This window comes from Micromys minutus, assembly GCF_963924665.1.
Source record: "Micromys minutus genome assembly, chromosome: 11".
Taxonomy (NCBI): domain Eukaryota; kingdom Metazoa; phylum Chordata; class Mammalia; order Rodentia; family Muridae; genus Micromys; species Micromys minutus.
In genome coordinates, this window is record NC_137980.1 from 31,219,813 (window position 1) to 31,235,057 (window position 15,245).

Below are 15,245 nucleotides of genomic sequence, written 5' to 3' on the forward strand. Positions count from 1 at the left end.
CACCACCCTGTTGTTGTAGCTGTATTCATTGTCATAGCAGGAAATGAGCTTCACAAAGTTGTCATTGAGAACAATGCCAGCTCCAGCATCAAAGGTGGAAGAGTGGGAGTTGCTGTTGAAGTCACAGGAGACAACCTGGTCCTCAGTGTAGCCCAGGATGCCCTTTAGTGGGCCCTCAGCTGCCTGCTTCACAACCTCTTGATGTCATCATACTTAGCAGGCTTCTCCAGGCGGCATGTCAGATCCACAACAGATACGTTGGAGGTAGAAACACAGAAGGCCATGCCAGTGAGCTTCCCACTCAGCTCTGGAATGACCTTGCCCACAGCCTTAGCAGCATCAGTGGATGCAGGGATGATGTTCTGGGCTGCCTCATGGCCATCATGCTACAGCTTTCCAGAGGGGCCATCCACAAGTCTTTTGAATGGCATGAACTGTGGTCATGAGCTCTTCTGCAATGTCAAAGTTGTCATGGATGACCTTAACCAAGGGGGCTAAGCAGTTGGTGGTGGAGGGTGCATTCTGAAAGTCTTGAGGGAGTTGTCATATTTCTCATGGTTTACATGCATCACAAACATGGGGGCATCAAGTGGGCCCCAGCCTTCTCCATGATGATGAAGACTCCAGCAGACTCCACAACATACTCAGCACCAGCATCACCCCATTTTATTTTAGCCGGTTCTCGTTCCTGGAAGATGGTGATGGGCTTCCCATTGATGACAAGCTTCCCATTCTCAGCCTTGACTGTGCCATTGCATTTGCCATGGGTGGAGTCATACTGGAACATGTAGACCATGTAGCTGAGGTCAATGAGGGGGTCATTGATGGCGACAATCTCCACTTTGCCAGATCCTGAGCAGAAGGCAGCCCTGGTAACCAGGCACCCAATACGGCCAAATCCGTTCACACCGACCTTCACCATCTTATCTAAGGGATATGGCTGGCACGGCATGAGATGTGGCTGTCTGGGGAACAGGCAGGAGCAGAGAGCCAGCATCCAGTACTTAATGGAAGCTAAGTAAATATTTGGTGGACAAATGAATGAATGAATAAATGAGGAAATGACCACACCTTGTAACTCACAAACCCTGGTACAGATAAGAGTAATTTAGGGAACTTGTTTTTGGTGGAGATGGCATATAGGCTCTTGTTTACTTAAACTTCGATGAGCAAGCAGAATATACTTTGGGAAATATTTGCTAGTCCATGGGTAGACTAGTTTTATATGGCCCCAGAGCTGCCAGTTAACACTTACTTAAACATACATCTCTCACAATTACTTAAACATACATCTCTAATGCTTATAGCAACTCCCGTCTTGCCTGCACATACACAGATGTTTACAATCATATTCAGGCACTAATATGAATATAATTTCTATATAGGGGTAAAGAGGAAACAGGCACACGACTGATGACTGAAGGAGGGTTAGGGGACCCACAGATATATTACTTGGTGTAAAATGTCACTGGGATACCTTATCATACCTCTGGTTTTACATGTGGGTAAGAGTTACTTTAGTTACTGTGATTCCATCTCACGTTTATGTGCCACAAATTAGGGTTTCTCCTTCCCCCAAGTCCTTGCCTGTGCTGAAACTCCAGAAGGAGCCATGGATGAGGCCAGGGGTGGAGAGCTGTGGTGTTTTCCATTTTGCAGGTGGTATCTGTTATAAGAATAAATTATACATTTATTTCTCTAGAGTGTTTAGTACAATGTGGTTCACAGGCATGGAATTAAAAAACACACACACACACACACACACAACCCAACACCTCCCCAGTGTGGTCATCCTTCTGCAGGTGAAGAAAACACATTGAAACTATACATCCATGCATCACAAACCCCAGTGAATTTGATTTAATTGGAAAAGATCTGGATGGACGGGGATGATATTTTTAACAGCAATGACACCTTACAGCTTCCATTTCATGTATTTCTCCTGTAATGGTTTTTATTAAAATAAATATATGTAGAAAAATGTACCTCATAACCTTGTTATTATTTTTAGTTGCGAATCTGAAATTCCTTTGAAGCAGAATAAATGTGCTCAAGTTTACTGTTTATCTGTAGCACAGTTTCATTTATGACCATGGAATAAGAAGTTGTAGGATACTCGAGTAGCGACTCAACCTAATTCCTGATGCTTCACACAGGGGATGAGGAGAGGTGAAAGGGAGGATGTGATGACTCACCCACCAAACTCTCTAAGTCCCAAGGCTCATGGGTATTGTTCAAAGCAGGAGACTGTAGTGTATTCACCAAGCATAGAGTACAAACGGAATTAGCCATTCAGCACACCCGGGTGACATATTTTGACTTAATCACTTCAAGGTGATAAAAAATGTCTTCGCACAGCACAAGCCTTTAGTCCTAGTACTTGGGAGACAGAGGCAGGTGGATTTACTTGAGTTTGAGGTCAGGCTGGTCCACAGAGCAAGTTCCAGGACAGACAGAGGTACAGGGAGAAACTCTGTCTCAAAAACCAACCAACTAACCAACCAACCAACAAACCAACCAACCAACCAACCAACCAACCAACCAACCAACAAACAAACAAAATACAAAAACAAAACAAAAAAACCCCAACAACAACAAAAGGAAGGAAGGAAAAAATGCTTTCACAAAAAGATGTCTAAGTCTCAGTCTTCAGTAATCTCTTCCCTCATGCAGTTTCTGAGGATATGTATCCTCCAAAACAACTAAGTAACCTTTACCCTGGATTCAACCTTTACCAGAGTAAGAAGGTGTTAGCTTATATGCTAAGGAAAGGACCAACCTCCTATGGAACATAAAATCTTTGGTTACAAGCCTAGTGAATGCTTATATAATGCTGTGTGATTTTTGTGGATCTGCTGGGGGAATTATGTAGTCCTTTTTAAAAAATAACTGTTATGAATAAAAGAATTGCAGAAGTCCAGCAAAATGTTTTTAAAATGCTCTTACAAATCTCTGCTTTATTTATGCAACAGAAAAATAAGAACATATAGCTCGATATATGTTCTTATATATAGGACATACATGAAAGAAGACCTAGTATGGCCTGTAATTGCGATCATGAGTCTTACATAACTATGAATCTCTTATAATGGGAGTGGCTCACTTTAAATGACCCCCAGATCCCTCTTTCTGGTGGAATTTACACAGAATCATCTTGTATCATACTGCGGTGTGGCTCTTCACAGTCTGTGGTCATCCTAGAAGGGCTGTTGGCGGGGTGGCTGGTTTGGTGGTTACACAGTGGCCTCTTTATCACTCCTCCCATGATGCTGTGAGAAGACTGTCGTCAGGAGTCTGAACACCAGAATGAGATTGGTGTGTTAACATAGTCTCCAGTACATAAGCTTTAGAAGTCATTAAAAAAAATGTGACATACATCTCTAACACAGATAGCCACACAGAAATGAGCTTTTGATTGTTTATATCCTGAACTCAGCAAAGAATTGAAGTTATGACTCAAATAGTTAAACGAGCCCTTTAAAATATCAAACTATTTTCTATTTCTTCAACCTGGCTTAGGCTAGTATGAGGAGTCTTGATAAAATTTCTACCCTCTCAAATGCTAACCTTTGATTCTTGACAAGGATAATCTTCCTGATTGTGCCTGTTCCCAGTATGAAGGCTTATAGGACAGCTCTAAGCACATCATGTGCATACCACAGAAAAGGGGGAAATGGGAAAAATTCTTTTACAAAAACATATTTTATGTGCATGTTTTACTTACACACGTGTGTGTACTGGACAGGTACTCTCAGAGGTCAGAAGACGACACCAAATTCCCTGGGACTGGAGCTATAGACCCAGGGTCTCTGCAAGAACTGCAAATAGTGGCAACTGCTGAACTAACCGAGACTCACTGATTTGTGGCCGTGCGTGTGTTATGCTTGTACAGGCCCACTGATTCCTCAGAGCCCTGGCTGCACTGCAATGCTATTTGAAGAAGGAACATTGTGGCTGGCTCTAAGGCCTTGAAGGTCTGCATAACTGGATCGACAATTTTTCAGACACAGAGACATCTCTCACAGGTATGTACATTCAGGAAGGCCATCCACTTATTTCGAGGAGACAACTGTCTTCAGGGCAAGAAGGGAGGCCTCACCAGGAACAGTCTACCAGCTCCTGTCTTAGCCGTTGAGCCTTCACAGAGGAGAATGAAGTTCTTTTGCTTACACCACTCCGATCTGTGGTAGTTTGTTATTACAGTTCAATTTGAGGCAACCTGTACAAGAACGCCTTAAACATTAGGGTTTGTCTCACAAAAGTTTCAGGGATGAGTAGCCAGCAGTGGGCTGCGACTCCCCCCCTTCCCCCCGCACATTCTTCCCTTCTGTGCTCCTTGTCTATATGGTCACAAAGTGGATGTAGCACCTCCAGGCTTTCAGACTGTTTACCAGCTATTAAAAAAAAGTGATGTAAGAAAGACGAAGACTGTCCCATCTTCCCAAGGATACACTACCTTTTCAGCTGGGAAAACTCACCAGGCATTTCTATTTTTCATTGGCTAGAACTATGCATGTGGTGACCTTGGGCAGCTAAAGAAGTACATCCACTTGCAGATTCAGGGATCTTTTAGATTAGAAAGTAACTGTTGTTCCCAGGGACCATTCCCCATCTGCTTGTTGCTTTCAGCTGAAGAGCATTTCAGTCTCTCCGAGAGAAGCAGCCACAGTCTCCCTCAGCCATTTTATTTTCCTTCAGTTTAAGATTTCCAGGTGGGATAAAGAGCTCCTTGTCATCTCTGAGTCTGGCTCCCTCTTCACGAGTGGTAGTACATCACCCAAGCAGACTGAACTCACTGCTGACTTTAGATATGCTCTGGGGATAGACAGGGGAAGCTTCAGCAGCCTGCGTCTACCTTTGCACCCCTGTAAACTCACCATTTCTAGCTTTGCATGCAACTCAAAGTGAAGGTCACCCGTGTGAGCTCTTTTGCAAGCTCCGTGATCCAGCCTCGTGTAGTTTGGTCTCGTCATCTGAGTTGTTGGAACAACTGCCTATTCAGAGAAGGGAAGTTGAGGACGGGTTGATTTAAGCAGTATGGCCATCCCTGCAACCTCTCACAGATATGACTGCTGGCTTTCTCACAAGCCAGTTCCAAAATGGGCTACAATAAACAAGTGACTCTTAACGATTGTGACCAAGACACCCTCTGGAGTCTCATTACTGGCCTGTCCTTTTTCCTCTGTGGCATATATAATTACTCAGTGCTGCAGCCACAGTGCTGACAGATTGTCACTCCCTGCCTGTGGCCCTGCCTGTGGCGCACACACCACTTGCCATGGTATCAGCCCTATCTTCACATATTACAGACACTGCTGCAGTTCTGATCTATGGGATAACAATGACGGACAGAACAAGCATGTTTCACATGGAAATGTAGCACAGTAGTTTTGAACCCATCATCCCAGTCCTGGGTTGTTAGGCAGAAAGAATCTGTGTCATTAAGAGGCAGGTTAATATTTTCAAGCATTGAATTAGTGTATTTGGGCCTGTAAACACCTACAGTTTTAGAATATATATACATATATATACACACATACATATATATACATACATACACATATACATGTATATATACATACATATATATATACATACATACACATATACATGTATATATATATACATACACACACACACACACACACACACATATATATATATATATATATATATATATATATATATATAGAGAGAGAGAGAGAGAGAGAGAGAGAGAGAGAGAGAGAGAGAGAGAGAGAGAGAGAGCAGCTAAGTTTACTTTCACCACTAGGGGTCAGCATGGCACAGAGTGTGGATCAGCTACAAGTCACTTGCTTTACAGAGCCTAGAATGGCTTTGGTCTGCTTAGGGGTTGCAGGTGGAAGTTCCTGGAGTAAGCAAGAAGAGAATCTTAAGAAGTAGACAGTCAAAAATGCATTTTCTCAATTCCCTTGATAAACATGCACAGAGATCACCTCATTCCCCTAGATTTCATGGTGGCTCTCTAGAGAAAATTAGATTAATATGTGTTGCAGCAAATATTGTGAAATAAAAAATAGTTTATCTCTCTATTGGCCCTGAGGTCTCACTCCTCAGGCCCGACCCTGATACGGAGTTGCGCTCACCTCTGTTGCTTGGCCTGAGCCACCCAGTCTGAGCCCTCACGGCCCAACCCTGTCCATAAAACTCCCTTCCCTTGGCGGTTTTCATCTGCCTGCCTTCCACCTCCGTCCCAGGTGTTCATTTACCCTAAAACTCACATAAATACAACTCTATAACCTGATAGCTTTTCATACGGGTTTATATATTCAACTCTCAATTCACAAACCCTCTACACAACAAGATTGCATCAAATAGACAAAGATACAGACTGCCCTTCTATATGAGATACTAGACCTATGAAATCCTTAATGTTCATAGTTATTTAATGCCAATTAATATCACCTGGGTCTAGCTGGTCCTTGGGAACCTCCATCTTGCCACGACGTCCACCACCTCTGCCTGACCTCTTAGACCTCTCCTCTCTCTACTTCTCTTGTCCCGCCCAGTTACAGGCTTTCCTTAATTTTACTAATTAAAATGGGAAGATTCAGATGAAGTCACCTTGACTGGGCAGCCCTTCTTGAGGAAGTAGAATTAATATTAAAATACAAACAGCTTCAGGACAATCTACAAATATATTTATTGTCCACGAAATAATGAAAGAGAATGGGAACCAGTTATTCACTTAAAGGGACAGCAACATGCCAAAGGCCAAAATAAGATGGGATATATGAGTCTACTCACTGGGGTGTTGTTGGGTATATAGGTCTACTCATTCGGGCTAATGGGTCTGAAAGTGCTTTGAGCCAGGTTGATCTCTACTTAAGCACAGTTTCTGGTTCACACTGCTTAATTTACACTGTTTACACTGCTTTCTGGCACAAGGTAAGGAATGAGAAGTTTCTGAGCGGTGGTTTGCTCGCCCGAGATGTGTGGATAATGCTTGCTGTCATGGAGAAGGTGTGAGGCTCCAATGAAATGACTCATTGGAGAAGCTTGCTTCAGCTGCCCGGCCCCTCAGTAAATTCGAGTGTCCCTATAGCTCACAGCTGGGGGGAATAAATCTTGCCTTCCAAGCCTTTTGATTTCTAGAGACAAGCTCCCAAGGGAGATATGGAGACTAGGAGTAAATGGGCACAGCTGGAGAAGACGGAGGAAATGAGAAATGATTATGTAGTTGAGCTAACCTGTGTACTCCCTAACTCCACTGCCCAGGGTTGGAGTTAACTGAGCCCTGCAGGCCAGATAAGAACTGTTCCAGCTGGTAGGCTGTGTCTTCCAAGCTCCTCACATACAGAAGGCAGGAGGTGAGCATGCTGGAGGGATGGAGAGTGAGGCTGAGGGGAGCAATAGCAGCAGCGTTCTTGCTTCTCTTCTCCCCTTTAAAGCACTCTGCTGAGATAGAAGCTGATGTGTTTACAAAAAGATAAAGAAATGTTCTGGGTTTCAGCACCAATGTTATGAAAAAGATAAAGAGTGAAAATGGGGAGATCTCCTGTGGAGGTGTGGTGAGGTATGGGGGAGTCTCGGGGGAGAGGAAGAGAGAGGGGGTAGCAGAAGAAGAAGAGGAGGAGGAGGAGGAGGAGAAGATGCTGGCCATGAGCATGTGGAGAGAGAGAGGGGGAAAGAGAATGGGGAGAGAAAGAACAGGAAGACAAGAGCAAGAGAAGCAAGAGAGTGAGGAGGGGGCAAGCAGCCCCTTTTATAGTTGCCAGGTAACTGTGGGATGGAGTCTAGACAGGATGCTAACAGAAGCTGTATCCAAGTGCAAGGTGATAGGTAGCCTAGGAGGACTGCCTTTTGATTTGTAAAACCCTGCTTCTAAACACATAAGCCCACAAGCATCTCTTGTATTTATTCCTCCATCCAGTGACTTGCTACTGAAGACTCACTCTGTGCCATAAAAGGGCCCCGAGTGTGTCTACAGCGCTTGCACAGCAGAGCCAAAGCCTGAAGGTAGAACCTCCGCAGCTTGTCAAGTCAGGCACTGTAGGCTGGAGTGAGAAGGGAATCTGCTGCTAACAAAACAGAAGAATAAACAAATTCTTCACTTTATGCATTGTTTTTTCTTTTCCTTCAACATCATAGATGGTCTCTTGAGGGCTTTCTTTTTGGCTCAGATCTTAGGTTTCTGCTCTGAAGGCCTTATGACTTAGTCTCCCATTTCTCCTTGGCATGGTTGACTCTGGAGGGAGACAGAATCTGGAATGGGTGTTGTCTCTGTCCCTCAGTTGATCACTAGGCAGGAGCACTCTGATCTCGACTGGGCTAGGTGGAAGTCCTGATCAACAAATTTCTCTGGTTCTTAATTAATTTCTTTTGATTCTCTTCTGGGTCTCTTCTAAGCACAAGAAAGCATTATAAAGCAAGGACCTTTTGGAAATTTTGAATTATTTTACATATTAGTGATATTTATTTCTACAAAGCTAAATTGAGTCAGATTTTTATTGAATATTTTATGTATTTACATTTCAAATGTTATCCCCTTTCTCCCCTCTTTCATCCCTCCTCCCCTTCCTCTTGCTTCTATGAAAATGTTCCTACTCCCACCCACCCACTCCTACCTCATTGCCCTGGCATTCCCCTACACTTGGGAAATGAGTCTTCACAGGACCAAGGGCTTCTCTTCCTATTAATGCCACACAATGCCATCCTCTGCTATATATGTGGCTGGGGCCATGGGTCTCTCCATGTGTACTCATTGGTTGGTGGTTTAGACCCTGGAAGCTCTGGGAGGAAGAAGTGGTCTGGGTGGTTGATATTGTTGTTCTTCATATTGTGTTTAAAACCCCTTCAGCTCTCCTTCAGTCCTTTTTCCAAGTCCTGTATTGGGGACCCTGTTTTCAGTCCAATAAGAGCATCCAACTCTATATTTCCAAGGCTCTGGCAGAGCCTCTCAGAAGACAGTCATATCAGGCTCCTGTCAGCATGCACTTCTTGGATCCACACAATATTGTCTGTATATGGAATGGGTCCCCAGGTGGGGCCATCTTGATGACCTTTCCTTCAATCTCTGCTCCACACTTTGTCTTTGTATTTTCTTCTGTGAATATTTTGTTCCCCTTTCTAAGGACTCAAGCATCTACTCTTTGATCTTCCATCCTCTTGAGCTTCATGTGATCTGTGGATTGTATCTTGGGTATTCCAAGTTTTTTGGGCTAATATCCACTTATCAGTGAGTGCATACCATGTGTGTTCTTTTGTGATTGGGTTACCTCACTCAGGAAGATATTTTTCTAGTTCCCTCCATTTGCCTAAGAATTTCATTGTTTTTAATAGATGAGTAGTACTCCATTGTGTAAATGTACCACATTTTCTGTATCCATTCCTCTGTTGAGGGACATCTGGGTTCCCTCCAGCTTCTGGCTATTATAAATAAGGTTGGTGTTTAGTCCCTGGGAGCTCTGGTCGGGTTTTTTTGGTTGATATTGTTGTTCTTCTTATGAGGTTGCAAATCCCTTCAGCTCCTTCAGTCCTTTCTCTAACTCCTCCACTGGGATCTCCATGCTCAGTCCGATGGTTAGCTGCAAGCATTGTCATCTCTATCTGTATGGCTCTGGCAGAGCCTCTCAGGAGACATCCATATCAGACTCCTGTCAGCAAGCACTTCTAGGTATCAGCTATAGTGACTGGGTTTGGAGACTGCATATGGAATGACCAAAATGTGGTTGCTTCAGTCCTTGTTAGAAGGAAGAACAAAATATTCATGGGAGGAAACACAGGGATAACAAGTAGAGCAGAGACTGAAGAAAAGGTCATCCGGAAACTGCCTCACCTGGGGATCAAAAACAGACTTTCTTACTTGAACAGTACTAATAGCATGGGGAAGGAACCTCAGTTTCCTGACATGTGGGCACCAAATAACACACTAATATACTGCAGGTGGTTACAATCTGAGAGCCAATATTCAGTAGGTCTCTTATTGTAAGTATTTTGTGACCTGGAAAAGGAAGGTCCCAAGAGTCTCTGTCAATGAACTCAGCCTTTCGTTGTTGTTTTCGTCACCTAGCCCTTCACCGTCCCTCCTAGGGCTACTGGCTGTGGTCCAAGTCATGTGTCAGCAGTGGCTATGCAAAGGGACTAAAGCCCAGCATTGCTACAGGATACGATAGAACAAGCTCTCCTTTGCCCGTTAGCTGGTGCTCACTCATGAATGTGTAAGTACTAGATGAGCAATAAGTAAATAACTCTCCGTTTCTCCAGAATGTCAGTCTCACATCCCGCAGGAGCGCTAAGGGCAGCGTGTGTTCACAGAAATATTGGTTACCAGCATTGAGTCCCCATAGAAAATGGCAAACCGTTGGTGGTAAACTGTGGCAAAATGGACAGGCTTTCTCATTTCTGCGGGAGGATTGCTTTCTTGCTGTAGCACACGAACCCTGGACGTAAAGAGACCTGGTGATGCATAATCTTCAACTTTTTGAAAAAGAGTAGGGGGAAAAATTTATATTGGCAAATAAGATGTGATGTTTTAACAACAGGTTAAATGTTTAATGTTTTTTATGAGGGATAACTAAAATGTAACTTTATCTAAATGCTGTCTTTTAAATTTAGTTTAGGGGCTGAGGAGATAATTCATTTGGTAAGATAAAATACCTGTTGTGAACCACCTAAGTTTGATCCCTAGAACTGACCTACAGAGGAGGGTGAATAGCAGGTGATTACAGGAGCTAAGGAGGGGGTAGTGAGAGCAGGACCTTCGGTGCTGGCCAGTCAGCCATCCTGGCTTACTTGGCAGGCCCCAGGTACCAGTGGCAGAGCCTATATCAAAAAGATGGATTGTTCATAAGAAGTGACATCTGAGGTTGACCTGTGGTTTTACATTCGTGCACACACAAATGCATGCACATCATGCCCCCTACATACATCTGGAGATGCGTGTGTGTGCACACGTGCATTCATACACACACACACATACACACATATACACACATATACACACACACCCAAATTTAGTATATTTAATATTAATAAAGATATTCTGTATATCTAATAGATATTTCAGATTTTTCAGAATCAAGCAAAGTATATTGTATAATATCTATATTATATGCCCTGATTATATATAAAATGTGAATTTATTTTTATTTATTTATTAATTTTATATTGGTCTATGTCTGTAGATCTAAATTTATACAGATACTAAACTTCCCAGTGAGTTTTTAGTTTCTGTTTTCTGACTTAACATAATACACATTAACCCAATCTTGTCTCTGATCTAGAAAAAGGAAATTGAACATCACAATCTAGTTTCTGCCTTCTGACTTCGAGTAATATGATTTAACATCACAATCAAGTTTCTATCTTCTGGTTTGCAATAATAAAATGTAATATAATAATCTTTATCCATGAAAATATACTCTAAAGCATTTTTGACCTGTTGAGTGCCTGCACGAACCTAAAGGACTCCGATTCACAAGGCAAGGCAACTAGGATGAGCAGATACATAGACAAGCAAATTAAGAGGCACGTCCCATCACTGCCATTATGTCTCAAGGATCTTTTCAAATACAGATTTCCACACCAAGGCCTTAAATAGCAACAACCTAGAAAAAAAGTAGGTCTCGGTTGGAGATGAAATGATATGCACTTAGTAAGCAGGATAGGTTTACAGATCAAAGAAAACCAGCTGGACTGAGTCCCATTCCAACAGCGCTGTCTTGCTTGAGTAATGATTAAATACAAAGCACTATCATCCAAGCACATTAGACATCTTGCAATCTCCTCACCTTCTGATGAGAGCAAATATGGAGGCTAGTAGCCAAGGGTCATCTGGGCAGCACAGGGCTGGCTTGGAGACTTGTTGAGGCAATGTTGAGAGCATTAGGAAACAAAGCCAGGGCATGTGTTATCACTGGCTAGGTTGAACATTGCCTTTTCCAAACAACAGTCCCGAACACTACTTACAAGTGCAGCCAGCTTCAATTGCCCAGATGTTTCCCTTGCTTGTAAAATAAAACATCACGCAATAAACCAGGAGAGCTGACATCAAAGCGGTCCACAAAGCCATGGTTCTTCACGGAAGCAAAGATATCCCGCAAGTTTTTGCATCATTTTTTTTTCTTCAGTTTTTTTGCATCTTTGTTCTCTTACAGTGGGGTGGTGCTCCGGATGCAGCCAGTTCATCTCTGGAAGGTTCACATCTGGATACCACATCACAGATGCCACAGAAGTCAATTCCTCTGTCAATAAGCAGCTGTTTTCCTCATTGAGAGATAAAAGGGAATGAAGTTCTCAGTTAGCCTTTGCCTCCAGGAAAAAGGAGGTTCTGTATACAAACCAAAACAATGCAAAGGGACTGGTAGCTCCCAGCTTGGATGTCCATAGGAAGCTAGAGCATGATGTGAGATATAGCATTTTGAAGAGCTATTCTCTCATCTTTAAAAATCTAGAACCATCTTTCTGCACTTGGGTCCAATTAACAATGAAGAGCACTTGCACTTGGGCAGCTGGAAACCACCTTGCTTATTGAACTATAAAGAAATTAAGCATATCTTCCCTGGATCGAGCTTATATTTCAGGAGGGTGAGCATGTAAACACTCCCAACACTGAACATAGTGGCAGAAGAACTCTGACCTGCACTTCATGCCTTTTCCAGAGTTTCCCATTCAGAGGAAATTCTAGTTGTCCAAGGAGAGCAGGCTCAACATCTCAACCCTACTGGCTGCCCTCTACTGTCTCATCTCACCCCCAAGTTCCAGAATCAGCTGAATGCATTCAGTGTTCATCTCAAGGTCTGCCTCTGGGAAAACTCAGCGAACACATACTCCTACTGCAGCAAGTTTCCCAAATGAACGTTCGTAGGGAAGCACATCAAAGTGAGGGAACTGCAGATAAAGATTGGGTGACATTGCCTATGAGACATGTGACCTCATACCAGATATAAATCCACTATGATGTGATGATTGTACCTGATCCACGCCTTCCAAATCCTCTTTCACTTTCCTTGTAGTACAGAGGAAAGTCAAGTTCAGAAGGAATTATTTAGCCCTTTCCTCTCTGTTAAATTGAGCACGTAACTATAGGGTGCCATGATTGTTCCCAGTTGAGGAACTAAAGGAGAGGCACTTATGAAATGGGATGTTCTGAGGTGGCTGGCATTGTAAATGTAATTTTGGTCTGCCTAAGAAGAATGGGGTGAGGCATACATTAAGAGTAAAGTCCCATAGATCACCCATAGACCATCGCAAAGCTTCATAAACACCATCAGATGAAACCTCAATGTTTCCCCTTAAAATTAGCACAGCTGTAGTTTGGATCTTAAGTGTCTCCTAGGAATGGCAGTTTTAAGCTGCATCCTTCACTAGTCATTTGTTAGTAGAATAATAAAAATAAACAACAACTGGCCCAGGTCATTCTTAAGTATACAGATGTACACTTTGAAAAATATTCTTCTGGTAATCAGATGTGTCAGGAGATCATGCAAATGTTCTTGAGGGTAAAAAACCATTGGAGAGAAGCACGAGGATCCCGGGAGCCAAGCTAGCGGGGAAAATGAGGCCTTTGAAGAAGAGACCCGGGTCACGTTTGAAAAGATTGTGAAATACATTGGAGAGAATCTACAACTCCTGGTGGACAGACCGGACGGCACCTACTGTTTCCGGCTGCACAGCGACCGAGTGTACTGTGTGAGTGAGATGATCCTAAAGCTGGCCGCCAACATCTCCGGAGATAAGTTAATGTCCTTGGGGACGTGTTTGGAAAGTTTTCTAAGACCCACAAGTTCCGGTTGCACGTTACAGCTCTGGATTACCTTGCACCCTATGCCAAGTATAAAGTGTGGATACAGCCTGGAGCAGAGCAGTCCTTCTTGTATGGAAACCATGTGTTGAAATCCAGTTTGGGTCGAATTACTGAAAACACATCTCAGTACCAGGGAGTAGTGGTTTATTCCATGGCAGACATTCCTTTGGGTTTTGGGGTGGCAGCAAAGTCTACCCAAGACTGCAGAAAAGTGGACCCCATGGCAATTGTGGTGTTCCATCAAGCACACATTGGGGAGTACGTACGTCACGAAGAGACATTGACTTAGGATGGTCATCCCAAGAACATTTTGCTGTGTGAGAAGAGGACTTAGCTTTGTTTCCTGTGTGCAGGCCATCATGTTAAATCTGGAGGACACCGAGATAAGCAGCTTGGATCTTATCAACAGAAATGACTCAGAAGTAGGGTTTCTGGCCCTCTAGAGTCAAAAGCAGGTGGATCACAAGTATAAGGCCAGCTCAGGCTACTTGGCAAGTTCAAGGCTAGCCTGGGCTACCTAGTGAGACTTGTCTCAAAAATCTAAAACAGACAAACCAGAACCTGTAGAGTGTTTCTATTTTGTATCTGCATCGTCCTTGTCTGAATCAGAAGACTTATTCTGAATGATGGTTTCTAAGTTACTTCACTGAAGACAGGAGTAATCTTACTGTTATCTATGATAACACTGTTTTCCAGGCTTATAATAGCACAGTGGGCTTTCTATTATTTATTAATATTAAAGATAGAAACCACTATATAAGGATAGTAGGCCATGCCTGTGGGTTTACATATGGAATTTAATAAATTTTAATGTTTTTATTTAAAAAAAAAGAACCATTGGAGAAAATAACATGTCCTATAGCAAAATGCTGAGAAAAATATTTTGAGATTTCTATGAAAGTATAAATAATAATGTATAAAATAATGTATAGATAATAATGTATAAAATAATGTGTGGATAATAATATATAAAATAATGTATAGATAATAATATATAAAAGTTGACCACACTGATTTGCTGGGGAACTAGTGAACAGCATGGCTGGTGTAGGGAGATTGGCCCTCACCCCCGTGTCCTAGAAGAATTAGCCTTTAGCCTTGATGATGCAGCTTTGCCTTTCCCATGATTCTGTTTCTTCGGATGATGGGGCACCGGGATTACTGATCTCAGCCTTCCTGTGCTCGTTGGAGCTATCCACTGACATTTCTTTGGTTGCATGATTATCCATAGACCACAGTTTATGGGTTCTAGACCTCATTAAGTCTGACATTTTGAAATACTTCTGGCCTTGCTTAAGACCACACAGCAAGATTCTGGGCTCTAGATAGGCCATAGGCTGTGGAAGGCTTTCTAGTCCACCTGGAAGTTACTCTGCATGGTGCTGTTTTCCTGAATCTCAGAGTGGGAGGGGAGATGGGTAAGTGAGTGATATGGTCCAGGGTTAAGGAAAGAGTTGGTGACCACCTTGCTTTAGCA

General features: G+C 42.9%; 1 pseudogene across 1 annotated transcript in view; it reads left to right on the forward strand.

The window, feature by feature from the left end:
- LOC308427385 (60S ribosome subunit biogenesis protein NIP7 homolog) overlaps positions 1–14,057 on the forward strand; it is a 47,257-nt pseudogene extending 33,200 nt beyond the window's left edge. Inside the window, exon 3 of the transcript in view lies at positions 13,481–14,057. The product of the transcript in view is annotated as a 60S ribosome subunit biogenesis protein NIP7 homolog (transcript). The remainder of the gene's footprint in view (positions 1–13,480) is intronic.
- The last annotated feature ends 1,188 nt before the right edge of the window (positions 14,058–15,245 follow it).